This window comes from Oncorhynchus mykiss, chromosome 3, assembly GCF_013265735.2.
Source record: "Oncorhynchus mykiss isolate Arlee chromosome 3, USDA_OmykA_1.1, whole genome shotgun sequence".
NCBI lineage: Eukaryota > Metazoa > Chordata > Actinopteri > Salmoniformes > Salmonidae > Oncorhynchus > Oncorhynchus mykiss.
In genome coordinates, this window is record NC_048567.1 from 26,350,783 (window position 1) to 26,364,262 (window position 13,480).

Sequence of the window (13,480 nt, forward strand, 5' to 3'; positions counted from 1 at the left end):
CAGAGCTTCTGCTCTGTCTATAACTTGTAGGTAGGTAGGACTGGGGTCTGAATGGATAGTTCAGAGCTTCTGCTCTGTCTATAACCTGTAGGTAGGTAGGACTGGGGTCTGAATGGATAGTTCAGAGCTTCTGCTCTGTCTATAACCTGTAGGTAGGTAGGACTGGGGTCTGAATGGATAGTTCAGAGCTTCTGCTCTGTCTATAACTTGTGGGGAACACATTGATGCGTGGCACAAATTGGGATATGAGGGAGGGTAATGCTGTAGTATTTACTCTAGTTAAAAAAGTATAGTGTTTTTGCGGACATTACTGTAGTATTTACTATAGTATTCTACAGCATTCTATAGTAAGTACATCACATGATCGAGGGATACTACAGTGTGTAGTATATTATACTGCAGTTTACTACAGAATTATTTAGTAAGTACTGTAGTATTCTATAGTAAACTGTAGTATTTCTCCATGTGAATGAAACGCAGTACTGTTTGAAGTCTCAGACCATAGGACTATAGATAGTCTCACACACTTGCAAAGCGAACTGTCTCCATGTTAAACTCTTCCCTATCACACGGTTCCTTTTTCTCGTGCAGTTCATGTCATACACAGAGTTTGAAGGCTCAGAGTGTTTCTCAAACACACACCTTGTAGCAAAGTCATAGGTGGGTAGTAGTGATAAGGGTGGTCCAAGGCGAGGCTGGACGAAGTGGTCTGCTCTTCCGGGTTGACTCACGCCTGGAGCAGCTGTCCTGTAAGGGCGGGGCTTCTGTCCCGGATCAGAGCACAGGACATCTGGGCCACCCTCTCCACTGACCGCCCCAAAGTGTAGCTTCCTGCAGCATGCACATACATACAGAGAGACACTGTTAGGATCCTTAGTGCATACAGACACACAGAGAGATGATGTTTGGATCGTCTGCATAATCTGATCCACAGACAGACAGACTGTGCTGCTGCATATCCTGATCTATCAAACCAATCACAGTGTGGAGGATCTCCTTCGCACAAGTTTGACTGTTCAAATACAATACACAGCTCTTTGAGCTCCTTTAGAACAGACAAAAACAGGACAATCCACCAAGTATACCCATGGGTGTTCAGACACACACAACCTGCTGGGATCACACCAGAAGCCTTGTGATTGACAGATACCGTGTCTTACACAGAACCTCCCATGTCGAGTCCATTGTCTCTTAGGAGGATTCCTCCCTGGAAAAGCAGCCCTTCTCACGTTCTCCGGTGTTGTAATGCCTAGTGCATGTCCATAAAATCAGCCAAACAAACATCTGAATTCTCCTAAATCGAATTTAGTTAAGAATTACCATTTGCAGGGTGGGTGGGGAAATTATCGTTGCCCACATGTGATTCGATAGCGAGTTCAATCAACAGACGGAAGCAATTTGAAATGGGAGAACTTCGAAATGAAACCTCTATATGATTTTTTTCAAATGTGCGTTTCTGAATCACAGGTCCCGTTGCACTCGTAAGCCCGAGTGAGGGCATTCTTTACAGTTTACAGTGCATGATATTGGACAGATCTACAGCAAACCACACGTTCAACTACAGACGGAATGTGTGTGTGTGTTTCTGATCTAACAGGCTAGGGTCCCACTGCTTTTAAAGGCAGACTCTACTGTTGTGGTCGTTTGCTTTCGTGATTCCTCTGTGCCTTGTGTGTTTTTTCCAGGCTGCGAATGCCTTTTGTAATCGTCTTTCACTCCCTTCTCCATTCCTGACATCAGTGAGTGACTCCCGGTTTGGGTTAGTACTTGCTTGATGAGGCCTCAGCATTGGGACAGGGCTGGTTTCTGTCTTTCAGACAGAGCAGTGTTTTAGAGAACTATGGCGCTGCCGTCCTGTTCCACCACTGATCTGAGATCTGAGGGGATCTCTCGACGTGTACTCTACTCTATACTCAGCCTGGTCAATTTCACATTGGACCTCATGGGTTTGAATATCAGCCTAGTCACAAAGCATTGGAAACTGTGATGAAATGAGATTTCATTAAATGCTTACGTTCTCCACATGTTTGAATTGATTTGAATGATTGTTAGAGTGACTACTCGTTGGTGAACCTATAGTGCTTATTCTATTGCTACGGTGTCCATATAAGGACAGCCTCAGAGTCACAAGGAGTTATTGTCTGCACTCATCTCCCAGTGGAATGACGTGTAATTGGATTGCTGCTTGATTTCATTGTGTAAAATTATAATAGAAACATTTCTAATTCAGCCTCTCCTGGGTATTATTCAGATGCAACGTTATCAGTGACTAGACCTAAGGTGTGAGAGCGTTCAGAGCAGTGAGCGTGGAATCAGGCCTGACCGTGGTTAATGTGACTGAGCACTGGGATCCAGAACTCCTGGAGTAACTCCCTAATCAGAACCAGTGTTGGGGAGTCAGATGACAAGCATTTTCCACACCAAGAGGGGATCCGAGGCTACAACTGCTGCTAGACGGATCAGCAATAATCTATTGACTAAAGCAACACAAAGTCATAATGGAGTCAAAATATGGTAGCTTTGAGCAGGCTCCAGGAGTATTTCATTTCAGCTTTTCCTGTGTTTGCCTATTATGTTTTTCTATTTACATTTGGCCCTGGTTTTAAGAAATCAGAAAAGCTCAGGGAATGGAAAAAAAAATGGTCTCTCCTGTTTTTCTTTAAGATGTACCAACGTCATTGTTCTTTTACTTAAAGGGATACTTCGGGATTTTGGCAATTAAGCACGTTATCTATTTGAACTCACTTGAACTCATGGACATCATTTTTATGTCTCTGCTTCCAGTATGAAGGAAGTTGGAGGCAATTTCGCGCGCCAATTCTAACTAGCATTAGCGCAATGACTGGAGGTCTATGGTATCGACTAGCATGCTAGCAGTTACCATAGACGATCAGTCATTGCGCTAACGCTAGTTGGCAACTTCCATCAAAATGTATGCAGACATAAAAATGGTATCCATGAGTTGATCTGACTCTGGGAAAGTAGATAAAGGGCTTCATTGCCCAAATCCTGAAGTACCCCTTTAATTACGAGTACTTGGCAATGCAGCCTGGTATCATAGACTAGATGTGACATAGTAAACGTAATTCCGTGGGACTCAAATTCGTAAGATATGTTACGTTTGGTATGGTTACTAGAGCTAAAGTAGGGTGGTTGGTCAGGGAGGATGGGGAGATACAACGCGAATGCCTAGCAACCAATAAGCATGTTAGCTAACCCTTCCCCTAAGCATTTTAGCTAATTCTTTCCCTAACCCTTTTAACCCTTCCCCTAACCCTTTAACCTAACGCCTAAACTTAACCCTAACCCCTAGCCAATCTATCCAAAGTTAGCCAGCTAGCTACAGTAGCCACCTAGTTAGAATTCGTAACATATCATACGTTTTGCAAATTCGTAACCTATTTTTTATTTTACCTTTATTTAACTAGGCAAGTCAGTTAAGAACAAATTCTTATTTTCAATGACTAGGAACAGTGGGTTAACTGCCTGTTCAGGGGCAGAACGACAGATTTGTACCTTGTCAGCTCGGGGATATGAACTTGCAACCTTTCGGTTACTAGTCCAACGCTCTAACCACTAGGCTACCCTGCCGCCCCTATTGTACATTTAGAAAAATTCGTAATATATAATAGGAATTGTAATTCGTAACATACCATACGAAATGGATGATGGACCAAAATGGATGATGGATGATGGACCAATTAATACATACCATACGAAACATAACATAACATACTAAATGGAGTGTCTCAGAATTACATACATAATAATATGAAATGCTCTGAGACCAAGTTGGGCAATGAGGATGGGGGCCAATACATCTGTGAACAGTCAACAGAATATGGCAGCAAAACGCACTCTTTTACCCTAACGTTGACTGGATATTCCTCCATTACAGAAATACACGTTGGTTTGTCAGAGGCTGGGAGGCAAAGCTTTGCGAGAAACCAAAGCATTCCAGGAAATCTGATTGCAACTCTTCCCCTTTATTTTCACCGTAAGTAATGACCAATACATTCTTTCTTTTTTTCTCTCTCAAACTGCCTTCAATCTAATTCAGAAAAATAACTTATTGACACAAAGGCCATGGCAATCAGTTCATCACACGGAATCGATTCCACAATGTTCCATGTGTTTGAGGCATTTAGTGAACTATGAGGATGATAAATGTTATGAACATGTTCATTAGTCCATTATTTACCACCCAAGTGCATTGTCAAAGAGAAAGTCTGGGAAAGCTTTAAGAGTATAGGGCCGTGTCGTGGGCTCATTTGAGACAGCTACAATCTCAGCCCTTCTAACCACCAAGCTAATGATCACTCCCCTTAACGAGGTCTGTTTGGTTATGAGCGCAGCATGACAAGCCTAACTGCTGGAAAATGAAAAAGAAAGGGATAAAAAAAAGAGAGGAATCGAGAGAAAGCGACTGGAGATTTAAGCCCCGTCTAAAGCCTTCGCGTTAAATCATTTCCACTTGGAAAATACATGCCTTTAAAATATGAATCATACTTCATAACAACGCATTATTAAATCAACTAGTCGCTCTTTGGTACATGAGCAAGAATTGAGTCCCTTTGAAGTCACTGCAGCTTTGAGTGGACACAACTGTCGCTGGCTGTTGCCAACTTGAGCAATCGGGGGAGAAGGGCCTGGTCAGGGAGGTGACCAGGAACCCGATGGTCAACCTGGCCCGATGGTCACTCGGAGTTCCAGAGTTCCTCTGTGGAGATGGGAAAACCTTCCAGGAGGAGAACCATCTCTGCAGCACTCCACCAATCAGGCCTTTATGTTAGAATGGCTAGACGAAAGCTACTCCTCAGTAAAAGGCACGACAGACCGCTTGGAGTTTGCACCTAAAGGACTCTTAAGACCATGAGAAACAAGATTCTCTGGTCTGATGAAACCAATATTTAACCCTTTGGCCTGAATGCCAAGCGTCACGTCTGGAGGAAACCTGGCACCATTCCTACGGTGATGCATGGTGGGGGAAGCATCATGCTGTGGGGATGTTTTTCAGCGACAGGGACTGCGAGACTAGACTAGCCCGAGTGAAAGATGAATGGAGCAAAGTACAGAGAGATCCTTGATGAAAACCTGCTCCAGAGGGCTCAAGACCTCAGAACGGGGCGAAGGTTCACCTTCCAACAGCACAACAACCCTAAACACACAGCCAAGACAACGCAGCAGTGGCTTCGGGACAAGTCTCTGAATGTCCTTGAATGGCAAAGCAAGAGCCCGGACTTGAACCCGATCTAAAATCCTGAAAATAGCTGTGCAGCGATGCTCACCATCCAAACTGGTAGAGCTTGAGAGGATCTGCAGAGAAGAATGGGAGAAACTCCCCAAATACAGGTGTGCCAAGCTTGTAGCGTCATACCCAAGAAGACTCGAGACTGTAATCGCTCCCAAAGGTGCTTCAACAAAGTACTGAGTAAAGGGTCTGAATACTTAAGTAAATGTGATATTTCAGCCTTTATTTGTAATAAATTTGCTAAAAATTCTAAAAACCAGTTTTTGCTTTGTCATTATGTAGATTGATGAGAAAAAAAAACGATTAAATCCATTTTAGAATAAGGCTGTAACGTAACAACATGTGGAAAAAGTGAAGGGGTCTGAATACTTTCTGAATGCACTGTATAAATGGTTTCAAATTGAAATGTAGGCCTATCCGATGACAGAAAGAGGAAACCGAGGCATAAATAATGTCAGTTCACTCAAGGAACCGCAGCTCACTCAAAATACTCTGGATGGGCTTGACAGACATGGCGGGTACCTCTCCTGACCCTAGCTCACCCACTAAACTTTTCTGTCATTGGCAGAGTCTCTGTCTGTTCTGTGCTCCCCTCTTCTCTTCTTTCCACTGCTGGCGCTCCAGGATCCATAAACCCCTCTCCCTAATGAGGCCCTATCTGGCCCATTGTTACGAACACATTCACTCAAGTCACACACGCACACTCAACAGGTAGTCCCTGTATATAGCCATGTTATTTTCCACTCCCTGTATATAGCCATGCTATTTTTTACTCGTAATTGCTATTCACTGTGTATTTATTCCTCGTGTCACTATTTCTATTCGGAAGGGTCCGTAAGTAAGCATTTCACTGTTAGTCGACACCTGTTGTTTACGAAGCATGTGACGAATAACATGTGATTTGATTCACTTGCTGTGAGAGAGGGAATCTGAAACGAGGGGGGATTTTCATTTCCCCATGTCTTTAGCAGCAAGTAGTCTAGTCAGACCCAATAACATGTCCTCTAGAGCCAAGGTGGTTTTCCATTGGCTCTCAGTCTCACCATGTCTTCCAGAGGTTTAATATGGATGGGGAAAACAGTTGGTTGGGGTGCAACACCACACACAAAGAGGCCTACAGTATCTCTGAGGCATAGAGGAGAGCTGAGACATGTGGAATAGAAAAACACCTGACTTGGAGTAAAATTAAGTATTATAAAACAGGTAGTTTGGATTCTGGATGCTGATTGGCTGAAACGGCATAAACGTACTGATTGCATTGTAATCGATGCTTGTCAAATGCCTGCTCTAAATATGTGTGCCAATAAATACGTATACACACTAGGTATAGTGCCCACCTGTGTTGTGGGATACAATGAAAAATGTCCCTACACATGTATCTGAGACCTGGTGCTTTCACAACAAGGGTATGTCCATTTTTGGGACATTTCATATTAACTAGGAAATATGAAATGAACCCAAATGAGCTTGACAAATGCAGCACTAGACTAAAACCACAGAACACTTTGATAATGGAATATATTTCACCAATATTTGACATGGGGTAACCTCACTTTCCATTTATCATTCAATTTGATCATTTAATCACGGCCTTTCATCTAGAAAATCTCCCAGACAAAAGTCCATCACTTGCACATATTAGTGGGAAAAGTGTCACAAGTCATACAGCATATGCCATATGTAATCCAAGAGCAGAACGCACAGTTACACGCATATAAAAGTTACTCCTCTACATCAGTCATCCACATCTCCTATTTTAATACCTAATACATGCCCTTTCTACGTGGACGTGTTCACTTCAAAGTGCATCGACAAATTAACTTAGAATAGGTATCAAAAGTTAGTGACATATGGGATAAACACAAATGCTCTCTCGCACGCACACACTAGCCTTGTTATTCCAAACTGAAACCACACGTTTCCAGAATGGAACTCCAAATCATTACGGAGTCTATTTTTGCATACTGTTTAAGAGGAGGATTTTGACAGGAGTAAAACTATATGTCTTTGAAAGAGGAGAAAACATCAGCAGACCACACAATAAGCAATCCTTTGCGTACTAGCTAACTTTACTTTTAAATGCCACAGATGGGATCAACCTTTCCATCATGGAAGCAGAGCTGTGTATAGCAGTCCACCGCCACACATGAAGGGGCTCTTTGAAGCTTTGGTTTTTTTTAGCAATTAGGAGTTTTAACAGTGACAATTTGCACGCCTCTGTCATTTTGAGATCTCAAGCCCTGAGGACTAGCTACCGAGGGCTCCCACTTCTGTTCCCTTCATGGATTGCCAGTGGAGCTGGAGTCCTCAGTAAAAACAGCTCATGGAAAAGCTTTCAGTAGCGCCGGGCCAAGTGCACTGCAAAGAGCTGTTAGAATCACACTACCCAGCGGAGAAATCGGCCAAGCGGTCTATTGAGACATACCGACAAATGTTTTGGACTTAGTGTAATTGTTTTCCTATACTTGTACCGTTAGCCACGAGGGCAGTATCAGTTTCTGTGGGCAGTTTCAAACTCTTCCATGAGCGGCTCCCCCTTGCTAAAAAAAAAAACGCCGAAAATTAGCGTCTTGTTTATTATCGTCTAAAATAAGCTGAAATAAGAAAAAGCAGTATAAGAAGCTCTCCCCAAATGACCTATGAGGGGAGTCCCACTGGTTTAAAAGGATTGTGTTTCAGCCTTCTGCCAGCATGTACTTTTGTGGGTATTGAGGACCTACGGCCCCCTCCACTCTCATTCCAGGGGGAGGCGGTCGCTAGGGGCTAAACACACAGAGGGGGATAGCAGGTCTGGTTAATGTCCGGTTCAGAGACTTGATATGAGCCCAAACGTAACACCCAACATTTGGGGTAACTTCATCCAAAGTACGGCCTACAAGGCTACTGCTTGGGCCATGCTAAGTTAGGAGGACCCAACTCAACAGTTAAAGCATTGACTTGGGATTAGTGATTCGGGCCAAAGGGTCTGGAAGTGAGATAATGTGACAGGCCGCTGGTCAATGATTTTTAGGGTGAGGCGCTGAACTTGGCAAAGTGCCCGAATGTCTGTATTTGGGATGACCTTGTCCTTCCCATTCTGCCCCACTTCATTTGAAAATGACACGTATTGCATGAGCATGCTTAAGTGTGCCGATATTTATCCTCCTCCATTTGTGTGGAACTTTTGTGAGTCTCCTCAGACATTCCAGCCAAGGAAAACCGCACTTGTATTGATACATAGCTGCTTCTTAGACCCCATTGACACGACAATTGTTGTTGCACAAACCGCTCACAGTACAGTGAGAAACCCCTTTCAAAGTGAGTTTCCAAAATATCCTGACAACTACAGCATGTATAGACTTCCCTTTGACTAATCAAACAACAAACCCAGTCAAAACGGGACACAGAGCATTTCAGCAAAGAAAATAAAGGAAGTTTGTGTTTCCATAGGGTCTTTTCAGAATGAATGCTGTGTTATTTCAACAAGCTCTAGTGAGTGATGACTTGAATTTGGCCCACCGGCAGACATACGTCTAACAGTAACCAGGACATTGACTCTTTAGTCATAGAGGCATGAAAACATGGGGAGGATGTACGCACTGGGACATACCAAACTCCACTCACTCACACACCTCATCATAGTAGAAAGTCCCCACATTACAGATAAACATGACACGGTCTGTATCGTAGGACATCTCAGGTCAAAGACAGGCACTGGTATTTTGCTCACTGACACACCCAGACATCCCAGACATGACACACCCTGGACTTAAACACAGTACATCCTGGTCACGGCTTAGTGTCCTCACTTCCACTCCAAACACGGAGGTAGAATGTAATCGCAGACATATCTCCCATAAGCCAGGCATACAAACACCGGTGCAACAATGTGTTTCTACACTTCTGTCAAAACAACCGCATCTCACAGACTAAACAACGAGGGGATATGCAGGCCGTGTGGCCTACCAGACGATGAGCGTGAGACTGAGTGGGCAAGCAATGGGCCGTGCAATTGATATCAAAACACTTCACAAAAAATACCAATAGGTGTTTGAGACAGACGCATTACTGATCTAAATCAAATCTAAACATATGGAATTAGATTCTATTATCATCCCCTTCAAAGATATCTGTAGGTAATGATGTTCTAACATTGTAATCACACTCAAGGTTTACTGTGAGGATTTTCCACATCCCAAAACACACAATACCATATCACAGTGAGGCATTTCCCCCCAATGTAGACACAGGCACACATCTGAAGGGTTAACACTACTCAAAGTAGCCTTAAATAGAGCCTGTAAAGCAAAAGCGTAATCCTTCCAGTGCCATGTCTCTTATAACATTATAAACTATAGTACCTAGGTGTCTGACTAGACTGTAAACTCTCCTTCCAGACTCACATTAAGCATCTCAAATCCAAAGTTAAATCTAGAATCGGCTTCCTATTTCGCAACAAAGCCTCCTTCACGCATGCTGCCAAATTTACCCCCGTAAAACGGACCATCCTACCGATCCTTGACTTCGGCGATGTCATTTACAAATTAGCCTCCAACACTCTACTCAGCAAATTGGATGCAGTCTATCACAGTGCCATCCGTTTTGTCACCAAAGCCCCATATACTACCCACCACTGCGACCTGTATGCTCTCGTTGGCTGGTCCTCATCACCAAACCCACTGGCTCCAGGTCATCTAAGTCTTTGCTAGGTATAACTCCGTCTTATCTCAGCTCACTGGTCATCCCCAAAGCCAACACCTCCTTTGGCCGCCGTTCCTTCCAGTTCTCTGCTGCCAATGACTGGAACAAATTGCAAAAATCACTAAAGTTGGAGACTTATATCTCCCTCACTAACTTTAAGCGTCAGCTGTCAGAGCAGCTTACCGATCGCTGAAGCTGTACACAGTGTCATGTTCTGACCTTAGTTCCTTTGTTATGTCTTTGTTTTAGTATGGTCAGGGCGTGAGTTGGGTGGGTTGTCTATGTTCCGTTTTCTATGTTGTGTTTTTGCGTTTGGCCTGGTATGGTTCTCAATCAGAGGCAGGTGTCGTTAGTTGTCTCTGATTGAGAATCATACTTAGGTAGTAGCCTTTTCCCACTTGTGTTTCATGGGTGTTTATTTTCTGTCTAGTGTGTTTTGCACCTTACAGAACTGTTTCGGTTTCGTTTCTTTCTCTTCGTTATTTTGTTTAGTGTTCTGAGTTTAAATAGATATCAACATGAACACATACCATGCTGCGCTTTGGTCCTCACCTTCTTCCCACGACAGCCGTTACACACAGCCACTCTGTAAATAGCCCATCCATCCAACCAACTACCTAACTCATCCCCAAATTTGTTTTTCTGCTCTTTTGCACACCAGTATTTCTACTGGCACATCATCATCTGCACATATATCACTCCAATGTAAATTGCTAAATTGTAATTACTTCGCCACTATTGGCCTATTTATTGCCTTAACTCCTTACTTTATTTGCACACACTGTACATAGATGTTTCTATGATGTTATTGACTGTACGTTTGTGTGTAACTCTGTTGTTTTTGTCGCACTGCTTTGCTTTATCTTGGCCAGGTCGCAGTTGTAAATGAGAACGTGTTCTCAACTGGCCTACCTGGTTAAATAAAGGTGAAATAAAAATAAAGACGTGTTAACTCTACCCGCAAATAATGTGGGTGGTCAATACTGTGGGTGGTCAATACTGTGGGTGGTCACAGTACACAAAGCGGTAAAATAAATTCACATATGAATACACTTTGGAGTTCTTTGCCTGAGTATATGTTTACAAACTAATTAAGAGAGACCTGGAATGTATTAATCCACTATAAGAACATATCCTTTTGTTCATAATAGTTCCCGCAGTTGGAATGCCGTTTCCCTGATTGGGACATGTAAAGTCTAAGTCAAGTCTTATCACAGAGTGAGAGAACCCATTGCTGGTCTTTTTAATCGACCAAATCAAAGCTGAGTAAACAGTGCTTTTGGTATGTCTAAGTCCTCCCCAGCCAAACTCCTGCGGTTGAGTTTCACACATACCGACACACATCTGGTGCACTCTGGGCACAAAAGATCAAGCTTGATATCCTGCAAGTCGCCTGGGTCCACATCTTCCCAAGGCCCTATGGGCCCTGGTTCAAAAGTAGTGCACTATATAGAGGAAAGGGTGCTATTTGAGACTCAACCAGGGGGTTTCTTATCTCGGTTTCCACAGGGCTCCACCATAACAGTAACAGGCATCATTATGAGAAAACAAAGATAACTAATTAGGCTTATGACAGGGGAAAATACTGTGAATGAACGGCTGCATATTGGAACATAAATCTGATGCTAACCATTAGAAGATCTACAGAAGACTGGCCAAATCTGTCAGCGCTGTCGGATATGTTATTGAAGTAACACAAAACAGCTTTCACATTAGGGTTGAGTTTTTGCAAGCACTTGATTCACTTTATCTATGGTTCGTTCAGCCGTGCACTTTTCCTATGCAGTGCCTCAAATTATACAGTACACTTCTTCCAAACCCTGGTACATGACAGATTTCAAATCAACAGAGCGAACTATTCACATGTATTTGAATTACTGTTTTAATTCCAGTTTACATCATTCCTTGTATTTTCACCGTGTCAGTCCTTCTCTAACAAAGGTAAAATAGTGCTTACATCTGTCCTGTTTCACTGCATGTACAAGTAGGTAACCTGTACCAGTGTGAGGTTTGAAATGGAAATGTGTTTTTTGCATTTCCCAACTCCTCCTGAGACACCTTCATAGAGTGGGGTCACGGCCAGGGTTCAGCCATTATTCACGGCGACCCTGGAGCAATTTGGGTATGAAGCGATTAAGTGCCTTGCTCAAGGGCAGATTGACAGATTTTTCACCTTATCAGATCGGCTACCTGCCACCCCATATGGAAGTACTCTTGAAGGGTGCGCTACTCAAGGTCTATAACCCATATTAGTTCACACAAATACACGTGGCATCTTATCCCAGGAAAACTGCTGAGCTGTGGTTGAGAGTGATTGGGAGCGTGCCCGAGACCGCAGTGGCGGTGGTCGTCCCTGCTCTCCCATGATCCCCTGTGACCTCGGCGAGGGTGCACATCCAGGTAAGACTATGAGAAGGGTGTACAGTTTCGCCTGCCTGCCATGCCGACGGTGGACCTAAACAGGGAAGAGAATAGAACTATAAAGCGTTCCCTTTTTCTTACTCTCGTTTTTCTTTCTTTTTTCCTTCTTTTCCAGAGGCTAATCTCTTCTCAGGTTTAAGGTATTCCTGGTCTGGGATCTTTGAGGAGAAGGAAACGCGGGGAGGGTAAACATCAGGGCTCTCACTGCAGGGATTAGAGCGCCCATATATCACTGTGACAACCCTCTTTTCATGCTGTGACAGGTTGCCAGGACCCTGGACTGGGGGGGATCCGGTGACACTTCCTATCGCCGCGGCAGCCATTGATAGGGGATACGATCATAGTTTTCACACCGTAAGATTGGTTTACTGCACTAGAGCGTCTCCCAACTCTCACCACCGACAACTTCAGCCAACGGCTTAAATGGTCTGAGTGTTCAGTGTTCACACATCATGGCACACATGTCAGGTGTGCATCTTTGGTCAGGTTGAATAACACCATCGCAACAGGTCTGTGGAGGGGCTTTGATCACAGATCTTTCCACAAAGGCGGCAGTTCATTGTCCATGACTCCATTTGTTCAGCTTGGGAGAAATCTTTACCTTAGGTAAACAGGAATGGTTCTGCCACGCTGCGTTCCAGCTGTGGGTGTTGCCTTGAATAACATGAAACCACAGTTATGGCTCCTTTCAGTAGATCAACTTTGGGTCCAAAAATACATTTTCTGAAGGCCAATGAGTTGGGGATGAAGAAATTCATAATTTTGAAAAACTTAAAATGGCATGCATTTATTCATCTGTATAGCTAAAATACTACGAAAGTTGCTATTAACATGTGCAAAAGTGTACTTATGTGGCAATCCATTCTACTGTAGATAAATATAACTCAACCCCAGACATTCAGTTCTCCATTATCCTGTACAGACTTCAGGGTGTGTCTTGTATTCCCCCGTATGATACATAACAGAAGCATTTCAATTATCTCCATTAAGTTCATCCCTACTTACTGTGGTTGACAACAACCATTCATTTAACACCAAGTGACCAAGTGAAAAAATTTAAGGAGGAACAAGAGCTGTATGCTGTTAAGCAGGTCATCTTGGGGTCACATTAACTCATGCACAGACTAG

The 13,480-nt window shown here is 43.4% G+C and overlaps 1 pseudogene; it reads right to left on the minus strand.

The window, feature by feature from the left end:
* Nucleotides 1–377: 377 nt before the first annotated feature.
* The window catches only part of LOC110515999, a 36,292-nt pseudogene continuing 23,189 nt past the window's right edge, over nucleotides 378–13,480 (minus strand).